The sequence below is a fragment of the Schistocerca piceifrons genome, chromosome 2 (genome assembly GCF_021461385.2).
Source record: "Schistocerca piceifrons isolate TAMUIC-IGC-003096 chromosome 2, iqSchPice1.1, whole genome shotgun sequence".
Lineage (NCBI taxonomy): Eukaryota > Metazoa > Arthropoda > Insecta > Orthoptera > Acrididae > Schistocerca > Schistocerca piceifrons.
Genome location: NC_060139.1, coordinates 662,942,734 through 662,958,774, shown reverse-complemented (window position 1 = coordinate 662,958,774; position 16,041 = coordinate 662,942,734).

Here is a 16,041-nt window from a genome sequence, read left to right as displayed (position 1 = left end):
TGGTAGAACACTTTCCCGCGAAAGGCAAAGGACCTTAGCTCGAGTCTCGGTCCGGCACACAGGTTTAATCTGTAGAGTAACTGTCTGTGAAAGGCAAATGTCCTGTATTTGTTTCCAAGTCTGGCACACAGTTTTAATTTGGAAGGAAGCCTAAAGAACGGAAATGTTTAAGGTACACTACAGTGAACAGAAAATAGCTACAATGCCGTTGTTCACAAAACAGCTAAGAAATTCTGAAATTACAGATACCATTATAAAAACCGAGCGAGGTGACGCAGTGGTTAGACACTGGACTCGCATTCGGGAGGACGACGGTTCAATCCCGCGTCCGGCCATCCTGATTTAGGTTTTCCGTGATTTCCCTAAATCGCCCCAGGCAAATGCCGGGATGGTTCCTTTCAAAGGGCACGGCCGACTTCCTTCCCCATCCTTCCCTAGCCCGATGAGACCGATGACCTCGCTGTCTGGTCTCCTTTCCCAAAACAACCAAACAACCAACCAACCATTATAAAAAAGTGTGGGCAGCTCAAACAGCCCATCCATTGGTTGACATTATCATGGTGTCCTTACGATGGCACTTTGCAGTTCTCCATGATAATTCGTTTGATATTTCGGCATATGGCAGTGGCTGGATTCTGATGACATTAGCTTATCAGATTGCATTTTCAAAGGGCGGTATGTAATATTTTTTGGGTGCAACAGTAAACAGTGTTTTCAAATCTAACACCATTTCTTGCTTAACACTGACTACAGCCGAACATGCTAGCTTATATCTGGATGGTTAGATCTTTTCCCTGACATTTTCAGATATTTCAATCAGGCCTTTGTGTTCCAAGTACGAATGGCAACGCACAGGGAATGTAATATTTATCCTCTTCAGGACTGAGAGTTACATAATTAATGAACTCCTAATTGGTAAAGTTTTTACTTTGCTCATCAGCAGAATCACAAAATATATAGAGCTCTTCAGTGTACTCATCCAAGGCATAAGTGATGAAGCGAAAAAGGAATGACGTCACATCCTTAGCGTCCTTAATGGCAATGCATTCTGGATAAACATAAAAAAGTCACCCATCTCAAGAACATTAATATTGAACATATATACTTAAAATTTCTCCTTAAAATAAATATGTTTCTATGTTGGGCATGGATAAGCACCTTCTTTCAGTTTTTCTTTGCTTTCAGTTTGCTGTCGGGTGACATTGCATCAAAATTCTGCTCTGCACACACCTAGCTGGATGAGTCGCCACTGATTTGGCGTGCTTCTTTCCCCTGAATAGTTGACTTACGTGATTTTTTCACCTTACAATAAAATTTTAAATGCTAGTATTTCTGGGCTCTTTCGGTTTTTTCCCAATTTTAGCCTCTGAACAGATACTTATGGGCAATCAAATTAAATGAAAACAATAACACAATTTCAAGAAAAAGGTTACTTACCTGACTTCTTTCCCCTGACCCTTCATGTGTGAGTTACATTTAAATGTCCTTATGTTTAATTTCTTATTTGTGCCTTACAGAAAAAAAAATCGACTGTGAGAGAGTCCGTCTCTGCCGTCATACATGGTTTCTGCATTTGCGTTCCTGACGACGCAGTGAAAGGGTTACTGGCGATTGACGGCCTGCGTTTCACTTTGAGCAACTTCTACAACAGCAGCCAGAAGACGCAGACGTCAATTGGCAGCGGCGAGCGGAGGTACCTGACAACTGCAAACGACAGGACGCAGACGATGCTTCATAAAGAATCATTTAGCACAATCCATTCTATCGACATCCATTGGGTTCTGATTGTGTAAGATACATTACACTGTGAAGGTATTTCTTAGTTACAAATCATACACAATCTATATAACAGTTATGTCAAACGTTATCAAGAATTGTTACTGCCTAAGATCTGACGGGAGTTACGTATGTGACAAACTGTGTACTATGTTATAGGAAATATTTCAGATCCTATTACATGAACTGATATTCATGTCATTGGTATAGAAGTATGTAATGTAAGTAGACTTTTATTACTGCTACTATACGCACAATTATCATTTTGCAGAAATCGACGTTCATACAGTCGTTTGTTCCTCTCTAAGAGATGCCACTGATTATGACTTATAAAAGTGAAAACCATATTTGCCAAATATAAAATTTCTAGTGCAGATCATGGTGTATAGAAGATGCCTTTTAATAATCATTCATTTTGACAATCATTAGAGACACCAAAACTATAATTAAATGTCAACTATATTCTGAAAGGGTGCAACTATGGGTTAAAAGGCCACACACTCCAATTTAAATTTGTGCTCGTACTTCATCTTCAATCTTGTAGTGTCCGTGGACTCGTCAAAGATACGTGGCAGTGGTTGCAGAGATCAAGTCACAGTGAGGCTCATACCAGAGAGTAACATTGGCCATGCAGGTGGTGTAAAAGTACTGTGCCATCTTCTTTGGCGACCTGGGTTTTGCCGTCCTCGTAGGTAGCGTGTTAGTCGGTCTGTTACCGATAGTGCCGAGGAAGATGCTGGAGATATTATGCTTGTGTGTGCAAGAACAAAAATTAACATTACACTTGTTTTACGTATCTCTTCTCATTTCAGTCGTCGGTATCAACTCTGCAAACTATTTTAAATTTGCAGATTGAATTTTCACTCGGCAGCAGAGTGTGTGCTGATATGAAACTTCCAAGCAGATTAAAAGTGTAGGCCACGCTGGGAATCGAACTTGGGGTATTTTGCCTTTCATGAGTGAGTGCATTGCCAATTGAGCTATCCAGGCATGAGTCACGCTCCATCCTCATGGCGTTACTTCCACCACTATTTCGTCTCCTACCTTCCAGAGCTCACAGTTCTCCTGTGAAACACGCGGGAATAACGCTCTTGGAAGAAAGGATACCGCGAAGACGCCGCTACCCACAGCCTGGGAAATGGATTCCAGATTGAGTTTTCAGTCTGTAGTGGGGTGTGCGCTCATATCAAATATCCTACCCGACTAAAACTGTGTGCCACATTGGGAGTCGAACCTGGAACCTTTGCCTTCCGTGGATAAGTGCTCTGCCAACTGAGCTGCATAAGCATGACTCATGCCCCGTCCTCACAGTTTTACATCCGCCTCTATCTCCTCTCTTACGATTGATGCTTCACAGAAGGTACTTGCCCATGTAAAGCTAAGATCCCAGGTTCGACTTCTGTTCCGGCACACAGTTATAATCTGGCAGGATGTTTCATATCAGCATACTCCCCGCTGCTAACTGCAAATTCGTTTTCGATATCATCCCCCAGGTTGTGGCTAAGCCACGTCTCCACAATATCCTTTCTTCCAAGATTGCTAGGCCTGAAAGTCATGCAGGAGAATTCCCGTGAAGTTTGGAAGGTGGGAAATGAGGTACTGGGGGATGTAAGGCAGTGTGGATGTGGCATGAGTCGTGCTTGTGTGCTCAGTCGGTAGAGTGCTTGCCCACAAAGGGCAAATGTCCCAGGTTTGAGTCTTGATCTGGCACACACTTTTAATCTGCTAGGAACTTTCCTCAATTTAAATCTGATAGTAAAATTCATTTGTGGGATATTTCTTCAAAGCTCACATGAGCCTCATCTTCACTGCCAGTTCGCTCATTTACTTGCCACTGGTTGATCTTCTTTCAATGTTTAATTTCCTGTAAGGGAAAATATTAGTAATTTCCTGGATTTGAATACCTTCTCATGGCTACAGAACTCAAACTGCTTTCGCTGATCTGATTAATGAGGGTAAAATTCGTGTAACTTTCAAAATATATGAATTTTGTTATAGCTGGTATCATAAGTTATACCTATTTGAATCGGCTTCGAGATGTTTTCTTTTATTTTTACTGTGGAAAACCAACGACTTCATGGAAATTGTGCGTGAGTTTCCATTGTTATGTTTTCTGTGTTATTTGATTATTACGTATTTGGAAATGCATTTTGTTAATTGTTCCCTTTCGAATACAGAAATTAAATGAAGATAGTTTTCGTTAATTTTGGACATGATTCCCTTGCTTCCAATTGTCCTTCTCTAGGAAGAACAAGATGTGAGATGTGATGAACATATGGGCATTTAGTTTAAAGTGTTTTGAGAATGAATTTTGTCAGATCTGTATATTTTTCTCACATTTTCCAACTTTCAATGATCTTCTGCATACTCGTTCATCAAGTGTCACAAATTCTTGCAGCTTTAATATATTTTTTTGTGTTTGTAAACTGAAACTGACATCCCATCTGAATACACACTATAATGTCAAGAAATTTTATTCAGCATGACCATTACAAGTTTTGATGACCTTGTGGGTTTGGTTGGTTTGTTTGAGGAAGGAGACAGCGAGGTCATCGGTCTTATTGGATTAGGGAAGGATGGGGAAGGAAGTCGGCCATGGAACCATCCCGGCATTTGCCTGGAGCGATTTAGGGAAATCACAGAAAATCTAAATTAGGATGGTCGGACTCGGAACTGAACCGTCGTCCTCCTGAATGCGAGTCCACTGTCTAACCACTGCGCCACCTCGCTCGGTGACCTTGTGCTCAGGACCAAGTCATTCCATTGCACAATCATTGACTACAAAGTGTAGAACACCATCAGTCTGCTTCTTATTTCTTTTTGCTGTATGAAGAGTGTTGGGATCAAGGTCAAAAGTGATTGCTAATATTATCCGAACTTCACAGGCATTTTAAACTATCTAATGTGTGATTAAATACAGCATAATAGGACAGAAAGTTGTATTGTCTCCAGTGCAGTCACTAAGTATCTGTGTGCACAGTTTTATGTAAATAACGTATTAATTTCTATTGTGTTCAGATGCAAATTTGTCATCAAACTGTCACATTTGCATTCAACATTAGCTCTTTAAAGCAAAACGAAAGTAACATCCTTCCAATCAGTTTCAAAGTAGAGAACTCTCTCAGGGAATTTAGTATGATATTGGAATATACAAATAAAATAAAATGTATTAGATGTAACCAGCATTCTCTAGTTAGATCACAATACCAACTTTTAGATTATTTACGATAATATTTGCTAGGAAACTGACAATGGCCCTCATAGGGCGAAATATTACTTTAGTAACAATTGTGCAGATAACAGCACAGCTATCAACAGACTTGAGTCTCACGTTATCAAACCTATCAATATATTGATTTGGTCAAACAGAGAAAAGACTGGATCAAATAAGCAACAAATTTTCTCAATTGAACGAAAAATTAGATCAAATAGGTAACAGGTTTTCTAACTTTAATGATAAACTGTTGAAATTTGGTTCCTCCTTCAATACAAGAATGGACAGACTACAGCTAACAGTATATTTAGAAAACAACCAGATCAAGATTTAGATTTAATTGATGAAAAGACTGTTAGCAATGTTGAACATGTACCTATTGCTTCAGTACAGATTGTTCCTGTAATTGAAGAACAAATAAAACAGAATTGTTGGACACATCAGATTGTTTATAACAGGTCACAGCTGAGAATGTAAAAACTTCCGTAATAAGTACAAATTAAGTGGAGTCTCAATCTGAGGAAATGGAACCTATTTCAGAATCTTGTAAGTGCGAGGTACTGCACGTAACACAAATTATATACATAACTAACCACTTTTATATGTTACCTGCATTTTCTTTATAAAGGATGTAGTCTCTTTGGTTATTGCTAACAACTCATCATTATCTGTTGTTCTGGTAACATACTACCTACAGTAACTGCTGGCAGACTATTATTTTCTTTTATTACTACTGTTAATTCACTGTGTACTACTGACAATGGTATCTTCTCTTACTACAATACAGGTTAAGTTTGGAACCTCATTATACAGCATTATACAACATGTATAACATCTATGTCATACTTGAATCTCATATTAGTAGTTACTTATCCTTTCATTATGTTGCACATGAGTTCATTGTCCAAAATATAAATCATCTAGTTGGGCAACTAGATGATTTATATTTTTGTCCAAAGAATATACTAAAGAAGAAGAAATATTACTACCTTAAGATTTTGTTTGACTTCATGCACAAAGGAGTGAGAACGTATAGCAAATGTGAAAAAGTAATAGTATTTACTACAGTTACGAATAATATTTTGTTTTTATTAGCACCAGTAGCATTCCGGTATTTTTTGGACTTAGACAAAGGAAAGAAAGGTAAGTGTTTTGTAACGATATAAGAAAATATTTTGAGAAACTTTCACAGATAACCATATTTATACTTTTTAAATGTAAAGGATTCTCATAGAACAGGAAGTGCTAGACAGGTAGTTATAGTAGGTTGAATACAGTGACTAGCAGTAAGTCAAGTAGGAATGTCTTATATACACTACAGAATTAAATATAAAGGAAAACGACAGTCAGTCACAGAGCACGCAATTTATTGCAGCTCTAGCTTTTGACTTTACAAAACAGTAAGACGCGAGAGCAAGTAGGAAATATGTACATAACACAATTCTGACAACCCACATAAGTCGAAAATAGCGATAACATACAATTTCCAGAAGAGTCTCACAGGCATGTCAGAACATAAACATGTGACAGATGACGCTAGCAGTTGAGTGGAAGAAACAAAACTGAAGCCATTTCTTAGAAGCAGTGCCTCATCGATAACTTATAGCATCTTCTATTAGAGTATACATTCAAGGAGCTGTAGCTCAAAAAGGCATCTCAGTGCTTAAGGGGCATGTCCATCAACAACACCGTCTTTCCCCTATTCAACAGGCCGACAATTTACTTTATAAGTGGGCCATTTGTATTTATTTCAGTTTTGGTTAAGTCTTCCAAATAATTTGTGGTTTTAACGTCAGTTTGCATGATAAACAATGTAACTCCTTTTTATATCAGATTTAATAGTTTCAATTTAACATCTTACTAGGTGACTTAGGACAACACTAAGGTGCAACACTACCAAAGACAAAAAAATTCCTTCGTTCTTATTCTTATTCATTTGTGCATTGTCTTACCTTGATAGTCTCCTTCAGAAGAAAATTTAACAGTTTCCAAATAGTTTTTAATGGCTCTTTTTTGCAAAATTCCCCTCATGTGACGTGTAAACCCATTTCTTAACAATATATCAAGTACAGGTTTCTGAATTTCTTACAGTATAGGGGAGTGGTTTGGTATTTCTATTAACAATACCCTTATACCAGTGCAACAGACATAAATGGATATTTACCTCTCATTAGCTTCTTTAACATAAAGTGTTTTTACATTTTTACCTGTCTAAAACGCATCCTCAAAAAGGACACTCTGCTTCATGTGGAACTATTTTACGTAATTTTGTGTTAATGCAAATTTTTCAGATTTTATTCACAGTGTCTCGTTATACCTAATGACACACTATAATGAAATGTGTGTTAAGAGCTTTTGTAAATGGACTTTTAATCCATTCGTCGTATTTTATCACTGTGTAATCCTATAGAGGACATCTCCTGCCTTTCGTGACCTTATTTGCATTTAAATTCTGGTGTTCATTTTTTATGCATTTATATGGCAAGAAAAGCGTTTCTGAAGAAGAGAAATTTGTTAACATCCAGCATGGACTTAGGTGGCTGGAAGTTCTTTCTGAAAGTATTTGGATGGAGTGAAGCCATGTTTGGAAGTTAAGCATGGAAGATAAACAGTTTAGATGAGAAGAGAATAGAAGTCTTTAAATGTGGTGCTACAGAGGTATGGTGAAGATTAGATGTTTACATCACACAACAAATGATGACTTACTGTATGGAATTTGAGAGAAGAGAAATTTTTGGTTCAGCCTGACTAAAAGAAGGAGTCGGTTGGTAGGACACATCAAGGGATCACCAATTTAGTACTGGATCGAAGCGTGGGGGTAAAACTCGTAGAGGAGACCAAGAGTTTTATACAGTAAGCAGATTCAGAAGGATGTAGGTTGCAGTATTTACTTGGTGATGAAGTCTTCCAGAAGGTGGAGTAGAGTGGAGAGCTGCATCAGATCAGTATTTGGACTGAGGACCACAGCAACAACAACAACAACAACAACATATGAGTCTATTCACTATGTAGTTTGCATATCTCAGCCATATTGTTTTTTTAGATTCATTTAATGGTCGTGATCTTCATTATAATTGAGCTTAAGCTTCTTGAATGTGCACTTCAAAAGAGGGCACTATAGGTCCTCAGTGATGCATATTCTCGCTGTCTGTGCTGGGTGTAAGCAATAGTTTCATCTCTGCCATATAAATACTAATGTGAACTATCACATGTTCATGTTTTGACATGGTTATGCCAATATGACACTTCTGGTGATGGTATGTATTATGATATGATATCGCTATATATTCCCACTTCGTATAACAGCATTGTATACATACCTTGTACCGGTTCCTGATTCTTTCCATTTTGTATTTTAGAACTGAAGTTGACCATGTAATAGTCGAAACCTAGATCTGCAGTTAATTATGGATTCTATGACAGATTGCCATCCTTCTTTATGTTTAAATATTTAATGGTCATTGTGCACCATCGGTATACAGTGGATTCTAGTTTAGTTAATATATGGAACTGTATACAATTAAACAGCCAGAGAGCAGTGTGCTGTCTGCATACCCCTCCATATCCACATCCAGTGACACCTGTGGGCTGAGGATGGCACAGGTGCTGGCTGGTACCATTGGGCCATCATGGAATGTTTGAGTGGAGCTTCATTTTGTATATAATTATGAATGCAAATTTGTGGTGGTGTAAAGACCCATTTCTACTCTTGCTGCAAGTGAGCAGCTATCCTGGTGCGTTGCAATAGATTATTATGCTCTACAAAGTTGTTGGTATGTGTGAATAGGGAAAATGAGGCCCTTTTGACCTGGTGAGGCGATAGCATCTATTATCATGCATTACAATAGAATTTAATATGTGTAGAGTCATGAATCATTCTAATATTAATTAATATGTTGGTATAGGAAAGAATTTCTTTTTTATTTTAAGAGCAGAGCACCTGTGTGGTGTATGTTGAAGCAGTGTGAAGGAGTGGGGACTTGTGGGGAGTCTACCGGTATTTATTGAAGTCTTAGTACCTTTTAACCTCTGTACAAGGAAGAACCCCTTGTTTCTTTGATACAGGAAAGTACTAATTCATTGGCAATTACTGTGGTCCATGTCCCCTGTAAAGGGAAACAGTATTTTTCACTGTTACTGAGAAATACCACTTTTTTCGTTGGAATTTTGCTCAAGATGAAGAGTTCACCACAAATAGTAATTTTAGTAATTGTAACGTACGAAGGAAACAAAATATCTTCTTACAGTCTTTCCAAATGAGAGACATGCTATAATTTAATGATCATGTGCAGCTCGTAATAAATTCTACATTCGGTTGTGTGTTATAAATTAATAATTGTATCCATCCAATAACCAAATCCAGATCTCATTACAGCTTTTGGACGTCATACTCTGGACAGGTTGGTAGAAGAGGACAGGCAGACAACTGTGGCGGAACTAAGAATAGAGTTTAATGCTGGGTAGAGTACAAGTGTGTCTGAACACACAGTGCACTGAACTACCCTACCGATGGGCCTCCACAGCCGATGACCCAACCATGTGTCAATGTTAACACCATGACATTGGCAACTATTACTGAAATGGGCACATGACCAAAGGCACTGGACATTGACGCAATGGGAGAGTGTTGCATGGTCCAATGGATCCCGATGCTTTCTTCAACATGCTGCAGAGGGGCAACGAATGCGTCGTCTTCCTGGGGAGGAGTTTCTTGACACCTGTAGTAAGTGCCGGAGACAATCTGGTGGCGGCTCCGTTATGATCTAGAAAACATTCACGTGGGTATCTGTGGGTCCTGTGAATCTCGTGCACGGCATCATGAAAGCCAAGGAGTATCGTACACTGGTTGCAGACCAGATACACACCTTCATGACGATAATGTTTCCCAGTGTCAGTGGCATTTCTCAGCATGATAATGCCCCATGTCACAATGCCAGAAGTGTGATGGAGTGGTTCGAGGAAGACAGTGGCGATTTCCAATTCATGTGCTGGCACTTTAACTCGCTAGATTTGAACCTGATGAAACACATCAGCGACGTGATTGAACGTGGTGTCGGAACTCATCCGGCCATTCCCCGGAATTTACTGGAATTAGGTGACATGTGTATTCAGATGTGACGCCAACTCCGTCCAGTGGCATACTAAGACCTCATTGCTTCCATGCTGCAGTGTGTCACTGCTGTTATCTGTGCCAAAGATGGACATACTGGCTACTAGGTAGGTGACCATAATGCTCTGACTGGTCAGTGTATGCATACCTGACAGTGTATACTTAAATTCAAACAGTAGCTTTTAAGAAGAAAAACAAAATTATACGTTTGCTTTGAGTAGAAGAATAACTACCACAATGAAAAGACAGACAGAAAGAAAATGTGTTTGTTCAATGTTTGTCATATTTGAATGAAGAATGGTTATATTGTTATAATGTTTAACGTCTGAATTAGATTAGTAAGCCATTTGCTGATTTATGTGGGACGGCGTGTGTGAGGGCACAAAAATTTAGTGCAGCTAAATTCGCAACTTATCCTTTAAGAGACATATGTACCTTCTTCATATTTAAAGAAATAAATTGTTGTTAATTAATATAATGTTAGAGAGTACACTTTAAATGAAATGCAAGTGCGTATTAATATATGTAGTATTACATATTACTATAAGTCGTGTTATGTGTCTCAGGTATTCTTTGGGTGGCATGTTGTGGCTGGAGATCACCAGAATTGAATCTTCTGGCACTACTGACATCAAAAACAAGTGCTAGAGTGAGTTGCCTATTGTAGGGGCAATGACAGCACAATAAAAGATGGCAGTAAACCACACCTACATATCATTCATGTGGCAAGCTATGTGTCCTCTTAATGACATCATCATGCCTCCTCTTTCTGCATCTGCCTCCCTCCTCCCTGTCCAGTCAATCCCAGGGTACAATTAAAATGAAGCAGATCACAATGTAGCTGTAAAATTACATAAGCCTCAATTGAACTGCCCAAAAATGGGAAAGTGTTCAGAAGTTTACGTTAGGCTCTTCATCTGAATTGCGTAAAATGGTGCCATGTTCAAAAAAATCTTGTCAAAACAGCATTAGCATATTGACAATTATGTAAATTTAGCTTGACTTGATGCCATGTTGAAAATATTACATAAGTTTCACATGAGATTCTCTGAATTGGCAGTATTCATCACACACACACACACCACACACACACACACACACACACACACACACATATCTCTATACTTAATCTCTCCGTTTTCATGTGCCAAATACTGTTCCCATTACACATTTTATGTAACTCTTACAAAGCAATCCAAGAATTGTGTGTTTCTACAAACGCTTTATTTCGTCCTCTTCATACACACTGTCCCGTGTATTGCAGTAATTTAAACTTCCCACTATAACATTATTTGTTTATGGTTCATTTAAATTTTTACAATTCTTTATTTGCTTTAAAATTTTCGCATATTGGTATTATATTTTGTGTAGATGTAAAGTAAAGAGTGCTATACTGGAGTTTGAAGTTCTTTGCATTATATGTGAGTAATGTACGTAAAATACTATCTAAATGGTATATTACGTTAAATAATTTCCTGATGACATTTTTTATTTAAAAATATTTGTATGTATAAGTTGCTCATGTTGATGTAACTTCAACAATTTAAGAGACTGCAAACGGCTTACGCCATACCTGCGAGTTTTTGGGCTACTGTATGTAAAATTGAACGACGCCTAGAAGATAAATTGAGCCAATACGGCAAGATACTTGCACGCCATAGTGTGGGTAGTGTAGTCATTATAATTGTTAGGCACACTCAAGCCTACAGCCACCAAATCAGATTTTTTGTATTTTTACTTGTGTACATCGTCAACCATAAATTTAAAAAGTGTTTTAATAATAATTCTTGAACTTTAAAGAAATTGGTTCACCCTGTTATTTCATCCTAATAAGACACCTCTATAGGGTTCCTTCCTGGTATTTGATTAACCCGAGTATCCTGTTTTACAGACTTATGAAGTGCCAAGTTAATGTAAAGAGGCACCATTTAAATTGTTTTCGTGTTTTCTTAACTATTACAAAGTGTTATAGTAAAAGTTTGGATAAGTAAAATTCAGTCACACTGCAGCCAAGATAGTAGAATCTGTTAATGACTATATACAGTTGGTTCAAAGAATAACAGCTGTTGAAAATAAATTCCAGTAAGAAAGAGGTTTTCTTGAGGTGAAATGTCCAGTATAAAAAGCATGTGCCTTAGTATCTAAGTATTATAGTATTTAAGTTTGCTGATTACAGAAAATGCTTTTCTAATGGGCCCCCCTGGCCAAATTTATTTAACTTCCTTGAATTTATCTACTGGGCTTTTTCTCTTCTACAAGTGTAATGTATAATGGTGTAGTCCAACATTGTTTACGTGGAGTAACATTTATTTGAAGAAGCAACTTAAACAGTAGCAAGAAAGCAGGGAAAATTCATACTTCTGCTTTTCCAATATTTAACTGTTTCATTGCCTGGATAGGCTGGCGACTGTTAGTATATGTTTTACACCACTAAATGAACTTGGAACTGAGTTCTCCTAGCTTCAATATGATACTGTTCACGCTGCCTTTCTTTCTAACTGCTGGATAAGATCTTAAGAAAAGAATTGAATAGTCTGATTTAATTATTCATTAGGAACAACACAGTCAAATACTGTAAAAACGGTAACTTTATTGATTAGCTTTTCCTATTAACCGGACTATCCTCTCACAGTGTACACTATTTGGAAATTAAATTTTAGTAAGAAGGTTATATGTGGCTTTTCCCATGACAAGACTATTTGTTCTGTTGGGGTATAGTATACGTGGCAGCATAGAGACGGGGTTTTCTGTTATTTAGGCAAAAGCACACTAAATTAAAATAGTGATGGTAGGGTTATACCACTGCTAGTAGCGAGTTTTCAAGTATGTTGCGGTCGCGCGCAATGCGAGAGGTCGCTACGAAAGTGCAAGTACAGCTGTAAGCACCTCTCGGCAGTAGACATCATCAAGTTGTAGCAGTAGGTGGTGTCTTCCTTTCAACGTCCAAAATAACGTACAGTAGCATCTCACAATCAGCATGGAAGACTGGGTGAAAGCTCAGCTACGTGAAATAGAGCAGAGTGTAAAGTGCCATCTACTTTGTGTGTGCCGTAGTTGATATGGGAGAGCACAATTGGTTGAGAATGTTTTGACCACCCTTCGTATACCGTGTCAGTGCGTGCATGTATTGGAGGAATCAGCTTGGTATATTAATTATTGCTGTAAACAGTCAAGGGGAGATCTTAGGATTTCGATAGTACCACGACTGTTTTTAAACCTATTTGCATGCTGTGGCTGTGATGTTATATGCTCAGGCTGCTATTGTTATGTATTCAAAATCACAGCGAGCCTGTTGTCAGATAGTTGTGCATTAGTGATCAATTATTTGATAAGTTATTGTACTTTTTGCGTATTTAGCATTTCCCTGTTGGTGGTACAGTTGGTTATATTTCTATGTAGATTGTTTTGTATTGTAGCTGTGTGTCTGGGAAATAGTAATGGTACTGGTAGCATTGGATATTAGGTAATTGTTGTGTGCAACTCTTTTTGCTGTTCTTTTAGTTGGGTGCTTTAATGAAGTCATTTATGGGGAGGAGAATTTTTTTTTTTTTTATTTTCGTACCTGTCACTGAGGAAAGAAGCAATATCATTTTATGTATGTAATGTATGCACATCTCCACGTGTATTATTATTTACACACTTCGGAGTTCAGGTTATTATATCAGTGTGGTGCAAATAATTATTTGACGTTATTGCATTATTTGATACTGACATTACTGATTCCAAGTGGATGAGTTCAGGGCTTTGGTATTTGTATGCAGAATGGTGTCGTAAAGTATTGTTTAGTAAAAGTAAGATTTATTTTGATTGAACACTTGCACGATTCCCAGCCAAACTCTGCTTCCACCTGAATCCTGCATCACAACACACACCCATATGCACACATGCACACATTCATTATAATAAATTAATTCATTACGCTTCACCCTAAGATCTAAATGTATCTACTATCTTTGTAAACATGCACCATCCATGATATATTCTCGATCATCAATTAAAAAAAGAAAAACGTTTGAGGCAAATATCAACTTTTGACTTTAATTTGTCTTCTGTCGTGTTGCATACTGTAAGAGAGTCATTTTATATCCTCTTTGTAAACTTGAGCTAATATTAATACTTTCTTACTTCATGTATGTTTCATTTATCATAAATGATGTCATCATTCACTAATGATATGTAAAGTTGTTCTTAATGTTTCAGAGTTTTAATCATGTTGGAAAGTGGTGGGTTTGGTGACACGTCGATTTACGTGTCATTTGTCCACTGTTGTGTGCAGGCTTACATACTTACAAGTTGAATCTGGCTGTCTAAATTTCTTTCACGAAGTCCGATGTTTTTTGTGTACAGCAAAACGTACCGTAGCATAGTACTTCTCCATCACACGGCCTTATGCACTTCAACAACGATTGTGAACGTGACCACAAAGGTACATTCCCTAAAGGAGGTAACAGAGCCGTGTTTTGGACCATACAGCAGGTTAAATATGTTAAAGACATTCTTAACTGATCTACATTCATGAATTGTACTAGTGCTTTGGTGATCTTAATGTATCACACTTCTGAACAACTAGTTTTCAGAAGAATACAACATTAGCATTTAAAGGCAATTTTATTCTTCTTCTTTTATTTCATTTAGAATAATTTGCAACACACACACACACATCTAAGAAGCATATTACGGACTTTGTATTTCCAAAAGAGTGTTTAAGTTGCACCTTTCACCTGAACTGGGTAAATTACTGTAATTCAGCTCTCTCTCATACACAGATACACACACACACACACACACACACACACACACACAAACATCTGAGAAGCATATCAGGGCATTGTATTTCCAAAATAATTTTTCAGTTTCACCTGAACTGCGTAAATTACCGCTATTGAGCACACACACACACACACACATACATACACACATTTACCTGCTTCCAAACTAGTAAAGTGCTCTTTTTAAGAGGTTCTTATAAGTGATGGAATGTTTTCATATTCAACTTTTCATTCTGCAGTTGAGTGATTCCCTTTATTATTTTCGATAACCACCATAAACTTCCAGAAATAAACGAGCTCCTCCAAGCTACTCTTCAATAATTGTTCTTTAATTATCAAGTTAATTATTGTATGTCACATTCTAAGACAGAAAGAAAACTAATCGTTCCAATAACTCATTTTTATTATTCCAGTGAACAAAGTCGATGTGCTGGCGATTTGCTGGAGATTGTCTCCCAATAGTAAATGTCAAATGCGTTGATACTGGTATGTATATCACTATCTCTCACTAATTATTTAAATTACTTTTAGCTAATGTGTGCTTAACGATCTGGGCACATTCACAGCCTCGGTTGGAATTTACTTACCTTTTGGTGAGAGATTTCTGTATATGTGCATTGGTAGCACTAAGAATTTTATCATAATTTTGAAAATTTCATCTTTTGTAACACGTTGTAGTAAGTTTCAAATTCAAATGGCTCTGAGCACTATGGGACTTAACTTCTAAGGTCATCAGTCCTCGAGAACTTAGAACTACTTCAAACTAACTAACCTAAGGACAGCACACACATCAATGCCCGAGGCAGGATTCGAACCTACGACCATAGCGGTCGCGCGGTTCCAGACTGTAGCGCCTAGAACCGCTCGGCCACCACGGCCGGCCGTAGTAAGTTTAATGTTAAATAAAAGACTATATAATCCCCTCATTCCAGGTATCTTGCATTCTGAATCATTAAATCATTTCCATTGATAGTTGACTGTGAATCACCAGACGTCCACACTTTTGCTGCTGGTTTAAATCTGATGCCGTGTACAATATCATGGGTTTTTCAGATTGTTTACTAAAAAATGATACTGCCAGTTTACATCCTGTCTGATCTATAATTTTCTTTCATAACTCCTCATCATCACCAGCATCACTGTCTCCCTTCTCATATTCATCATAATTCTCT